Source organism: Urocitellus parryii, chromosome 2, assembly GCF_045843805.1.
Source record: "Urocitellus parryii isolate mUroPar1 chromosome 2, mUroPar1.hap1, whole genome shotgun sequence".
NCBI lineage: Eukaryota > Metazoa > Chordata > Mammalia > Rodentia > Sciuridae > Urocitellus > Urocitellus parryii.
In genome coordinates this window covers 120,415,731-120,428,761 of record NC_135532.1, presented here as the reverse complement: position 1 = coordinate 120,428,761, position 13,031 = coordinate 120,415,731, and the positions used below count along the sequence as shown (strand labels likewise).

The 13,031-nt window shown below is 40.5% G+C and overlaps 1 pseudogene; it reads right to left on the bottom strand.

Annotated features, from left to right (window-relative positions):
- Window positions 1–10,407: 10,407 nt before the first annotated feature.
- Window positions 10,408–12,660, bottom strand: LOC144253400 (melanoma inhibitory activity protein 2 pseudogene; annotated as a pseudogene).
- Window positions 12,661–13,031: the final 371 nt, after the last annotated feature.

Below are 13,031 nucleotides of genomic sequence, written 5' to 3'. Positions count from 1 at the left end.
TGTGACTAGGCACTGTTTGCCCTCTGCCCCGAACTTTTGGCACGTTAAGTGGAAAGATGTACTTTCTGGACAATGGTATGGGCCTGATCCCGTGCTGGCATGGGCACGAGGTTCTGTCTGTGTTTTCCCACAGGACCGAACGGAACCGTTGTGGGTGCCAGAGCGCCTCGTGCAGAAAGTTCCTCAAGCCCCGTCAGGAAGGAAGAATGAAGATGAACAAGATGAGGTGCTTGATGCTTCTCCTGATGGTGATCGGACATGAGGTCATCTGGACTGCAGAACAACTCCTCTGGGCGGTGATAAAGACGTGGCCATATCCATTGCCCGTTACTTTTCAGGCTGGTGTACTTCCATTTTTCTTCACTACTAAGGGCTCTGCTACCATGGATTTGCCGACCTTGCCTATGGATACTGTAGCAGTTATTGATAACTTTTCTACTGTTTCATTATTTGACACATTGTGTTTCTCTGTACATGTTAATTACTCTGATTCCATACCTTGTATTATGTTAACCAATCAATCTTTGGGCTGGTTTGATAGTGATGGTTCTCGGGGCTCAAATGTTAATGCTACTGTAATCAATGGTGTTTTTCCTGCTAAGGTATTGAGAGCCAATACTTCTATTCCTCAACAACCAGCATTGTTGCCCCGTAGTAAAGCCATAAAAACCAGTTCACCAGCTTGGACTGGATGTCAGGGTTCATTGACCCCTCAGTTTATTAATTCTAACAAAACCTTTACCTTTTCTTTAACAACCACCTACAAGAATGCTACTTTTCTAGGGTTCAATTTCACTTATAATAATCCTACTCAAGCTGCTTTCTCGAATCCTTTTGGCTCCTGGGTATTATGCACTCGTTTGGGCGCCTGCTCACAACTTAATGCCTTCGGATTTATTGATGGAGGTAGTGTACAAAAATGTAACTACATGTACAATACTTCTGCTGGCAGTTTCGAAGACCAAGTGAAAGTCAATTGCAGTGACCTATTTAGGCTTGCACCAACACCTGTGTGTGTATGACCCCCATTCATGTTATTGATGTTCAATTATTCATCTCTTTTACTCAATTGTTCTAACCAGACGTGTAGACTTGTACAATGCTGGAATGCCTCTTTGGAGGACTCTGTTGTGGTAGTACGTGTGCCCTCCTACTTGCCTTTACCTGTGCCTATTGATGCGCAAGCAGCAGCGGGTGCAGAATCTTATGCTTGTACAAGCCTTTGCCGCTTTAGAGGCAGGACAGTCTCCTCAAGCATGGCTCACGATGCTAAAGTGATCGACACAGCACAGGGTGCGAGGCAAGGCACTGCACTTGGGAGCTCTAGGTTTGAGTCCCAAGAAAAGCATGTCCTATTGCATGTGGGTTTGATGTCGACGCCCCACCTCCATGAAAAAGGCATCGGTTGGAATGGTGACTCGCCTGGGGAGGGCCCCCTCAGGAGTGTGCCATTATTTACGGCCACTTTTGCACAATGGAGATAGGACCTCTACTTTTACCTGTTGCTTGTAAAACAAAAAGGGGAAACTGTTGGGAGCCAGCGACCGCACCCTGAATATGGCGCTGGTCTCTGCTTCCGCTTCGTTAGCGGTTAGAGTTGTTAGAAGTAAACAACTCCTTGTAAGGCTGTGGGGCTGGGCTCTGGCCTGCTTCCGCTGCACTGTACCTATTAGACTTTTCCACATGGTGCTAGTTCATTGGCAGGGCTGGGTACTTAAGCTAGGACAGACCGACCGCTCGCTCTCTTGTTCCTGTTTTCTCATCATGCTTCAAGGGTCCTGAATAAACTGCTGAAAGAAGAATCCTGTGTCGTGTTTCCCTTGCTGGTGAGGGGTCACGACAGTTATGTATAACCTCTTAAAGAGTATTAAATCCTATACTTTTGAAAGATTCCTATTCTTGAAAATAATATGAAAGCTAGAGAAACTTTCATCTCCATAATCTTTTCTAACATTTCCCTTCTTCTTAAAGTACCAAGCCTAGAACCATGTGGTCTTGGTAATTACAAAAACAAATTAAATTAATGATTTCAGAGTCTCCTACTTCACAAACTGTAAACAGGATCCTTTTACCCAATATCAATACTCTGGTGTCCACAGCATTTTTGAGGAATATTGATATCCCTCAATATATGAATCTACTGTGTTTCAGTCAAATTCTATTGTTCCCAAGTCCTCGATTGTGGAAGAGCAGATGATAGGCAAGCACTAGAATATATTTCAGGCCTTTGTGAAGACCACTATAGAATTAAAGAATCCACATCATGAGTAGAACATTAAGAAATAATTTAGGTCTAATTGTTGTTGGTTATCCATGTTTTTCTTGGTTTTCTTTGAGAATGGAGATATACTCATTTCCTTTTTTGATGATTGTTAGTGGTTATTTCAACTTACTCGTATACCTACTAGTTTTATTCATTGGTGCTATATGTGTCCTCATAAATAATGATGGAAAGAGTATACTTTACTTATGACAGCTCAAATATTGGAACAAAGATTGTTCTTTGGTTGTGGGAATTTTGATTTTTACACTACCAGGCATCTGTCTATCATTTAGGTAATTGCCTATAAGTACATACTGTACATACTAATTTCATTTATGGACTCAATATTTCCTTGATGCCTTATTTTAGAAATTTCCACTTTTTAATATTTCTGCCATGTGACCAGCGCTGGCTTCATTAAAGAAGGTTCAATTCTTGAGTAAATGCTAGAGGGAGTTTTAAATTAAAGAGACAAGACTCTAATTACCTTTAATACCAGCTCCAGGACAGAATCTCCTAGCTCCTGCCTCCAGCCACCTAATTCGGTAGCGAGGTTTACTGAAGAGGCTAGGGAGAGAGAGAGAACATGCCAGGGTGTGGACTTTTATTGGGGAACAAAAAATTCCAGGGAAAATCCCATCCAATGAAGGTTAAGGGGGGCAGGATCCCAAGGTCAGGGGCGACAATTAGGTCTTCAGGGCAGTGGCCAGACATGCCTCTCCACGGACAAGCCATCTGACCTGGAGAAGAGTGGGAGAAAGCTATGACACAGCTGTGTCTAAGTGCCTCTCACCCAGCCAGGGAGGTAACTCAAATCACATGCGAGGATGGCCTCCCACATATTCCCCCTTTTTTTTCTTTGAAAAAGCAGGTGATGATTTACTCTCTTGAGTCTCTGCACTCTCACTCTGAGGACTCACCATGGTATAATTACAACACAAAAAAGAATTAACAGCCAAGAGAACAATCTTATAATGTACCAGGCTGAGTTATTGAAGAGTATTTCCAGGGTTAAATCCATTTAATTCCTTCAATATTGATTAGCCAAAAAAGAAGGATCTGAAAAATCAGCTTTATGATTTTGAATATCTTAGATTTGATGATGGAGTTTCAAAAGACCCAAACAATTATTATTATTTTGCCAAATACCCAACAAATGGCTCTTAACCTTCTCCCAATCGCAGAGATAAGCATTGTACTTGGCAGCTGTAACACACACATATTTATAACTTGCATGGCATTTAAGCCTTTCTTTAAACTTTGGAGCCGAAAGTTCATTTCCTATATTTATAACAGTCACCTCTAAGGTATTTAACTGAGTCTTAATCCTTTCATCAATATTTACTTGATTGTTCAGAGCCTTGGAAGTATTTTGGGCTAAATTATTAAGAAATTTTGCATGTTGAATATTTTGAGATAAAGTTATCGAGCCTGTGACTGTGGATGCAATGAAAGAAACCAAGGCCGTGACTCTCACAATTATACTTCCAATGGCTCATCTAGGTCTCACTAGCTGGGTATGAATTTGCTGTAAGACTTGAAAACCAGCATCAGAATACCATGGCTCTGAAATATTATCAGGCAATAAAACAAAAGAGGGCTGATGAAGTACCAGCACTAGTTTTCTTCTATTATATCTAGTAATACAATTTGCTAAGTTACATTTGTTACATGTTACAACATATCTGTCATCTATCCATTTAATTTTTACATTTCCCATGATTAAAACATAAGGAGATTGGACACAGGCTCAAAAGCCATAGCAAGATCCTTCCTTATAGTTCTTGCCAACAAATTTTGGTAGAGGCTTGTCTGTAAAATGTAAGAATTCTGAGGCAGCAATTAAGTGCCAAACATCTTTTTGAATACCACCCTCACTGTAAGTCAAAATATTGCTAAGAAATCCTGCAGGTGTCATAGCACAATTTTTTCATAATTATCTTTTTGGGAGAGTGGGCTAAATGAATCCACTCAATAACTCCCAATCTTTGCCATATGGCTCCTGTAGGGGTATGCACAGTTGGGAATATTAATAAATATACTAGTTCTTGAGGATTAATTCTGGTAAGTTGTGCATTTTGAATTGTACTTTCAACCTTTTTTAAAGACGATCTAGCCTCTACTGTCAGCTGACAAGGAGAGGTTGGAGAAGGATCTCCTTGCAATATCTGAAATAAAGGACTTAATTGAGAAGTAGTTAGTTTTAAGGATGGCCTAATCCAATTTATATCTCCTAGAAGTTTTTGAATATCATTAAGGGTATGTAACTCTTTAACTTTTATCTGTAGATTTTGAGGACAGATTCTATGTCCTTGAATTTTCTGACCCAAATATTGAAAGCGAGGCATCTTTTGTATCTTTTGAGGAGCAATGCACAAACCCATTGCTGTAAGTGAAGCCGCTGAGTAAAAATTTCTGAAAGTACTTCTGGATTAGCATGAGCCAATAATATATGATCCATAAAATGAATAATGTATGCTTCACGAAAGTTACCTCTTATAGGAGCTATCACTTGACCCACAAATTTTTGATATAAAGTTGGACTTTTATGCATCCCTTGAGGCAAAACCTTCCAGCAATATCTTTTAACAGATTCTTTAAAATTAATTGCTGGGACACTGAAAGCAAATTTTTCACAATCCTCAGGATGCAACCTTATTGAGAAAAAACAATCTTTTAGATCTACTACCATTAAGCTATAATTTAAAGGAATTGCTGTGGGGGAAGGAAGTCCAGGATGCAATGATCCCATAGGCTGAATTGCATGGTTTATTGCCCTTAAATCCTGTAGAAACCTCCCATTATTTTTCTTAATAACAAAAATGGGGGTGTTCCAAGGGCTAAGCATTTATTCTATATGACCTGAAGTTTTTCTTCAATTAACATATGAATTATTTTAAGCTTTTCTCCTGAGATGGGCCACTGAGAAGAGAAATCCATACAGGCTCTTATGTGAGCCAGTTGATCTTTTTGCTGTTTTTTTGAATTGGGGAGATGCTCAGGCCTCCAGTAAAATTTTTGGTTTGGAGTATTTACTAATCTCTGTCAAGGAGGTGGTTTGTAAGCAGATATTCTTCCTGATAATTTTCCCCATTATCTCCAGGAAGAAGCCCTTGATCAATTTCCTCAAATGGTCTCATAGAATTTGGAGTTACTAATAATAATCCTATTTTGCATAATAAGTGTCTTCCCCATAGGTTTACTGGTAAGGACTCTAACATATAAGGTTTTAAAACTCCACTGTTCCCATCAGGATCCTCTCAATGGAGATAATTCGCACTTTGATCAGGCTGTGAGATTTGTCTATGTAAGGGCCAATTCTTAGGGCAGAAGTGACCAGACAGGACTGATATATCTGCTCCAGTGTCCCCTACACCTTTGAACTTTTAATGATTAATTTTAAATTCCAATAGGAGGCATTCCTATTAAGACCAGTACACTCTGTCTGGCAGTTTGGAAACCAAATTTATTTTTGGGTGTCCATCCAAATTACAGGATAACAAAATTAATTCAGTAAATATGTTTTTTTGGAGTAAGCTGAAGGGTAAAATTTGACTTTACAGTTACATTTAATTCCCCCTCAAAATAAGAATCTACTACTGCAGATATCACCTCGATGGCCCTTTTAAATTATTATGTCCCCACATTAACCCTATACTTTCTCTAGGGAGTGGCCTGAAAATCCCAGTAGGGATTTGTTGTGGCTCTAATTCAGAATTAATTTAATTATCATTGAGGGTTGTAAAGCAATTTTGAGATCCACTCTGGTAGAAATGGCGGCTCTCTATGGTTGGCTGTGATGACATTAAATTGTAAGACCTTCCTCCTGGTTTTCATGTTTTTCCGGCCTGGGGATGGGCTGACCGGAAGTTTCTTGACTCCCTCCTAGGCAGAAGTTAGGGGCAGAAGGTGAGCTGATCAGTGCCATGTTGGCCTGCCATGTGGTCTTCAATTCTGTAATATCTTTTACCAGCAGCAGAGGGAGCCCTGGGCTTAAAATTTCGGACTTACAATTTTGCATGTAATTTCCATTCCTCCCACAATGAAAGCATCTCCTGCGGGGTCTGCGTAATAATTCTTGGGGCTGCAGAGTTTGTTTTAAAGCTGCTGCGAGTGTAATTGTTTGTAAATGGGCTGGGTTGATATCAGAACACAAACAAAATCTGAAACCTTACCCTTTTTTCCATGGGGTCTGAGAACATTTTGACAATATTTATTTGCATTTTCAAATGCCAATTGCTTAACAATAAACTCACAAGCACCTGAATCTACAATGGAGTGGTTTGCAGTTTGGTAGAGCTACGCTCCAAATCAGAATAAAGTTCATTGGCACCTTGCTTATCTTTAGTCAGAACTAAGCTAGATTGGTCCCTGGAGGCAACCTGTCTCCAGGCAAACTTTGCACAGGCTGTAATCTGATCATAAACCACAAATTCATAATTTGGCTGCCTTTCCAAATCAATAAATACACCTGTTCCTAAAAACATGTCCATGGGTGTTTGAAGATATTGCCTCCGATTCCTTTCTGTCTGCTCAGAACAAAAGTCTGTCCAATAAGACCACCAACGTAAAAAATCCCCCCCACTCAACCAAGTTCTAGCAATAGAAATCCAGTCACCCGGTTGGAGTGGTTGAGATCAGAAAGTCTCAAGCAAGCACTGCATGAATGGTGAATTTGGACCACAGACCTCACAGGCGTTTTTTAACTCTTTAATAGTTTTAAAAGGAATTACCGCGTGGACGTGAACACCCTGGTCCTGATCATTAACCTGTTCAAGAACCTGAAAGAGTTGAAAGTCACTAGTATCTTACCCAGCTTCCTGTGCCTTTCTAATTCCCCACTGGAACAAAGTAAGTAATGTCATCACCATCTCAGAGTAGCTGTTAAAATTCCTCCTTTTAACATACAATGGCTGAATTCGAATGGCCGGGACAGGTGCTGTTAAGCACAGCCTGTTAAAATTCCCTGGAAAATCCTGGACTTCACTGTCTGATTCCTCTCCCTCAGACTGTGATTCCTCCATGGATTCTTCCCTGTTGCCATCTTGAATCTGAGCTTGTAAGTCTCCTGGAGGAGAACTTTCTATCTCTCTATGAATCTCCTCTGGATTCTCCTCTCCAGAAGGAGGACCTTCTATCCACCCAGAGCCCCCTCTCTATGGTATTCCTTCTGACTACTCCCATTTGGTTTAGGTAAGCCTGCATTTTTTACTTTTGGGTTTGTCCCAAGGTTTTTTGTTGGAATATAATTTGTTTTAGTCTTTAACTGGCTTAGAGGAAAAGACATTTTTTAGCCACAATTTCCTTAGCATCAGGCAATTTTTCTATTTGAATAGACTCAATGGCTCTCTGAATACCTTTCAATAGATCTTCAGGGGGCCAGGGACTATGCCCCCATGTAATCAAAAGACACATCTATAAAGCAGTCTAAACCTTTTAAATATTCTCAAAATTTCCAGGTAATTCAATAGAAAGGTAAATTTTATGTAATTTCCTTCCTAATTTGTCCCATGTATGTAACTTGGTGAATCTTGGTCACAAAACCTTGGGCAAAATTCACTTACAACCTTTAAGAATTGTGGAAACTGAGTCTTTTAACTTGCTTTCCCTTCTGATTAATTATTGTCTCTAAACTAGTCAAATACATATTTTTATCAGTAGAAGTTGAATTCCCCATCATTAATTTTTTTTAAGTCCCTTCATTCCAAAAACTGCCTGGTACTTCTGTGACCCTATAAATTGTCACAAATTGTGCATTTGCATAGCATGCTCTCTAAGTCAACCTAGTCGATTTAATTCTTGAGCCTCACTTCAGGGTGCCACCTCTACCATGTGACCAGCACTGACATTATTAAAGAAGGTTCGATTCATGAGTAAATGCTAGGTAGTTCTAAATTAAAGAGACAAGACTCTAATTACTTTTAATACCAACTCTGGGATGGCTTCTCCTAGCTCCCACCTCCAGCCACCAAATGTGGTAACAAGGTTTAGTGAAGAGGCCAGCAAGAGGGAGAACATGCCAGGGAGTGGACTTTTATTGAGACACAAAAAATTCCAGGGAAAATCCCATCCAATGAAGGTTAAGAGGGGCAGCAGCCCAAGGTCAGGGGCAAAGATTGGGTCTTCGGGGCAGTGTCCAGACATGCCTTTGCACTGACAAGTCCTTGGACCTGGAGAAGGGTGGGGAAAGCTCTGACACAGCTGTGTCTAAACGCCTCTCACCCAGCCATGGAGGTAACTCAAATCACGTGCAAGGATGGCCTCCCACAAATGTTGTTTTGTTTTACTTAACTGTCATTTACAGAGTTGGAAGCTGATTTAGTAAGCAAGTGGTGTTTTGTTTGGAACAGACTTTCACGGCTTTTCTCTTGAAGCAAAATCTTGTTAGTGGACTGTATCATGGTATTTCGCTATTTCCATTTGGATTTCAACCTGAAATTATATTCTTTCCAGTTGACTGGTATAAGACATGAACTATATGAGAAAATATTCACCAATAGTAGTTAGGGCAAAAGTAGTTCTGGATAACAATCAGTGAATGACCATCAGTTCATTTTATACAGACCATAACTGTGGAACTTTCACCCACTTACTTCAAGCAAGTAATGTTTTATGCTGGCAAGTAAGGACTGATTTGACAACCAGTGTGACTCTTGAGGGAAAAAAGAATTATTAGATTTATTAAAAGTGTAGACTTTCTTTTTCAAGGCCCGAATTTTTTTCATTTCTATTAATTTTGGGCTCAAGTATCAGGCAGATTCTTCACTGTGCTTCAAATGTAATAAAGCTGCTTCTTATTTTTAAGAAGGAGGTTATAATACTGCATTTATTTTAGATTTAAATGTATACTTTAAACACACGCACACACACATTTAGAGAGCATATTTAACATTTGAATAAAGCTTTAACTATAGTTAGGGTATTTTAAATACATGTTCTTCCTCGGTCTCTAGTGGGGAAACCTTGTTCAAAGTGTTCTCTGTGGGTTGGTGCAGGTTGGCCAATTGTCACTTGTTGGCAATGAAATAGAAGTTGAGAGTGAGCATTTAAAAAAATTTAAAGTAGTTTGGCAGAGTCATTTTATGAGTATTGAATCTAAGAATACCAAAAGCTGAGAAGTAGGTGTTTAATTCTTATTTCAGTGTCCTAATTATTCAGGTGTATTTTACAAATATCTCCCAAAAAACAAAAGACTAGTTAAACCCATATCAGTGAACCACAGCAGAATGCAATTCTGAATTTCATGAAAATGGGCATAAAATATAAAAGATAGGTACTGGGGTTGTGGGTCAGTGGCACAGCGCTCACTTAGCACATGCAAGGTACTGAATAGGATCCTCAGAACCACATAAAATTAATTAATTGAGTGACTAATTAATTAAAGGTAGAAGAACTCAAAGATGAAGAACACAAAGAAGAATAGGGACAATAGGAAGAAGAAGAAGAAGAAGAAGAAGAAGAAGAAGAAGAAGAAGAAGAAGGAGGAGGAGGAGGAGGAGGAGGAGGAGGAGGAGGAGGAGGAGGAGGAGAGGAAGAAGAAGATGATGTCATCAACAATGACTCAGGGAAAATGGGAACAGAGTGAGTTTAAATTGTGGTTTCCAATTCTAAAATGTTTCCTGAGAACTGCAACTTTCTTTGTATTTGAGATCTCCTACTTCCATGACATGTTTAGTAGTGTTTTCTGGTTTACTCTTAATATGCTGTAGTTATTCTTTTATGGAAAAACTAGCTGACATGCCCCACAAGACTGTAAATCAATGAAAATCTTTCATTAAGCATAAAGTTCCTTTCACAAGTGCTACAATCACAGTAAATACACTTCTTTGTATAAAGGGACTGCCTTTGTTGGGCATTTAAAATATCCTCAAAGGCTAGAGGACGTACCTGAAACTCCCACTGTTGTTTATGGAATCCTGGATTAATCAAATTCAATGCTGTACTCTTTAGAGTAAAATAGAATGGAAATAATTTACTCATAGTATCATATTTAAACCATCTTTATTTCCAAAATACTATCCTAAGAATTATAGTTTTATTTAGCTTCAATTGGAGCAAAAGTATAATCACTTAATTAAAAGCAGTTACTTAAAAAGTAAAAATGAGAGGTGAGTCAAATTACATTTGAAGAGAGATCAAAAACATCAGGTTTCTTGTTGATGTTCAGTAGCAGGCTCACATGAAGGTGGAATGAAGCCTGAAGGGAACTCACTTCTACTTTCAGAATGCGGGGGTGGGGGGAGGAAATCCAGCTCTTGGGGGAAGGTCTTGAGGAAAACACTTCCATGCATAGACATCTGGCATTGGAAAAAATGGAGGGGGTGGTGGGCCTGGTGGAAAATAATCTCGAGGTGCTCCATACCTGTTTCCTGGAGGAGGCAGAGGGAAAAATGGTCCTCTTCTCATGAACTGACTCCTGGGGTCCACAGGATACAATTCACCTCTGACTCAAGGGAAAGGTGCCAACAATGAGCCAGAGCCAGTTGCTTGGTTTTCAGCAGAGAGAGATGAATCAGGCACATTGGTATCACCAAGATCGACTTTGGTCTCCTTTCTACTGGATTGACTTTCTGAAGACAGAGGCCCATCCTCTTTATCCAAAGAAGGCATATTAGAACTTCTGAGTTCTGCTGGTCGCGATGGTCTACCATAATTCGAATAACATCCACCTTGCCAAGGAGGACCCAATGGTGAGGGACCATTGGGGGAATTCTTTGTGCCCAATGTGCCTTTGAAACACCAAGTGCACAGGGATCTTTCTCTACAAGTTCAAATTGAAGCTCCCTTTCAGTTAACATTTGTCCATTGCGAGCCTTTTGTTTCATGAAATAATGGAGGTTTCTTTCAGCAATCCAAGCCGCCAACTCACTCTCATGTGCTTTTTTCTCAGAGTAAATAATCTGCAACTGACAGGACTGAATGGTTCTCTCCAATTCTTCTTCAAGATATTTGGCTCGCTTTCTGTAGGTCTCCAGCTCTTTCTTCATATGGCCCATCTCTTCTTTGACCTTAGAAAGTTTCTTCTCTTGCTCCACCCGGTAATTTTCCTCTACTCTGAGTATCCCATGGAGTTTCATTATATTTTCTTGATAGTGTTCTATCATGACTTTAAATTTCTGCTGAAGGTTCTCATTCTCACCCTCAAGCCATGTATTCTCTGACAGCAAGGTTGCCTGTTCAGTCTTCAGACTTCTAATCTGTTCTCTAAGGTCTTCCTTTGTTTTCTCTACTTCAGGTAAGAAAGCACACGTTTGATATCTTTGTCCTTCTAAGGTTTCTAAGGAGGCCTTTAGTTTTGCACCATCAGCCAGTTTCTTCAAAGCTCCTTTTGGCTCATCATCCAAGTGAGCACCAATTCCTGATTCACTCCTCATTCCCCCTTTCAAGTTCCCAATGTGTGTTTGGGCTCCCTTGGTTGGAGAAGACCCATCTTTCATCTTCAGCAAGCCTTCAGTCAGAGACTCCATGTGATTTTCTTTATCACTTCGAACTTGTTCTGCATGGACTTGAGAGTCTTCCAATGTAGTGCTCTCTTTACATTGGACAGGTCCTTGTTCCCTCCATGCTTCAGCTTCTCCTTGTAAGTTCGGTTTGTGACTTTGCTGAAGCTGGGAACTTTCATCCAAAGCTACTTTCTTTTTTTTTTTTTTTTTTTTTTTTTAGTTCTCGGCAGACACAACATCTTTGTTGGTATGTGGTGCTGAGGATCGAACCCGGGCCGCACGCATGCCAGGCGAGCGCGCTACCGCTTGAGCCACATCCCCAGCCCCCAAAGCTACTTTCATTGCCAGATGAAGTCCTTCCTCACTCATTTGAAGCAGTCTCAAATTTGTTTTAGTTTCAGTTATTTGTGATCTGAGGGGTTCTAATTCACCTTCGAGGGACTTTATCCTTCTCGATATATCTGCCATGATTTCATCCTGTTTATAATGTTTGGCCTTCTGTTGTTTTAGCTCTTTTTCTAGAAAGAGTCTTTCATCCCCATGGCTAGGTTTGGACCTATGCAGCTTTTTATAGGTTGCCTCCAAATTTGGAGCTACTCTTGGACCCTTCTCAAAACTGCCACCCTTTAAATTTGACTCTAAGCCTTCATGCTCTTTTTGAACAAGGCTAACCTTTTCAAGTAGTTCACATTTTTCTTCAATTCGTCCAGAAACTTTTAGAGCCAGCTGTTTTTCTCTTCCCACATAAAGCCTGCTTCTAACACACTGAAAACTTCTCCACAAAAACAAGAGAAGAGCAAAACATCCAATAGCTCTACACATCACCAACTCCCAAGGATCACCATAAGGATTAGGGCCTGGCTTCATGTCTTCAGACAATGCTGCCAAAACCCTGCCTACTTCTTCCAGGACCACACTCTATTATGGCTGTGGGGCAGTCCTTGGTGCCTCCATCATGCCAAGATGGCTCTGGCTTTTGCCACCACAACACTGCCTGCCCAGGCAGGCCAACATAGGCTGTGGTGTTTGGTCAGGAACTTAAACCTGCACCAGGCAACGGAGCAGACCACTGAGAATCCCTGTAAAGGGGGGGTGGTTGTGATGGAGCGAGCCAAGGTGAATGACTCCCAGGAGCCTTGTGGTACTCAAGTGCCCATCAGGGGAGTCTTGGCCTCTTTCTTCCCTACCCAGTGCATCCTGAAGCGCCACAGTTTCAGGTCCCTTCCACTTCAGCCAGAGAGGAGTCCCCTCCATGCCACCCACCCCTGGGTTTGCTTTAGGCTAGGCCAAGATGGAGCTTCTTATGAAGTTTCTATACAGTCATA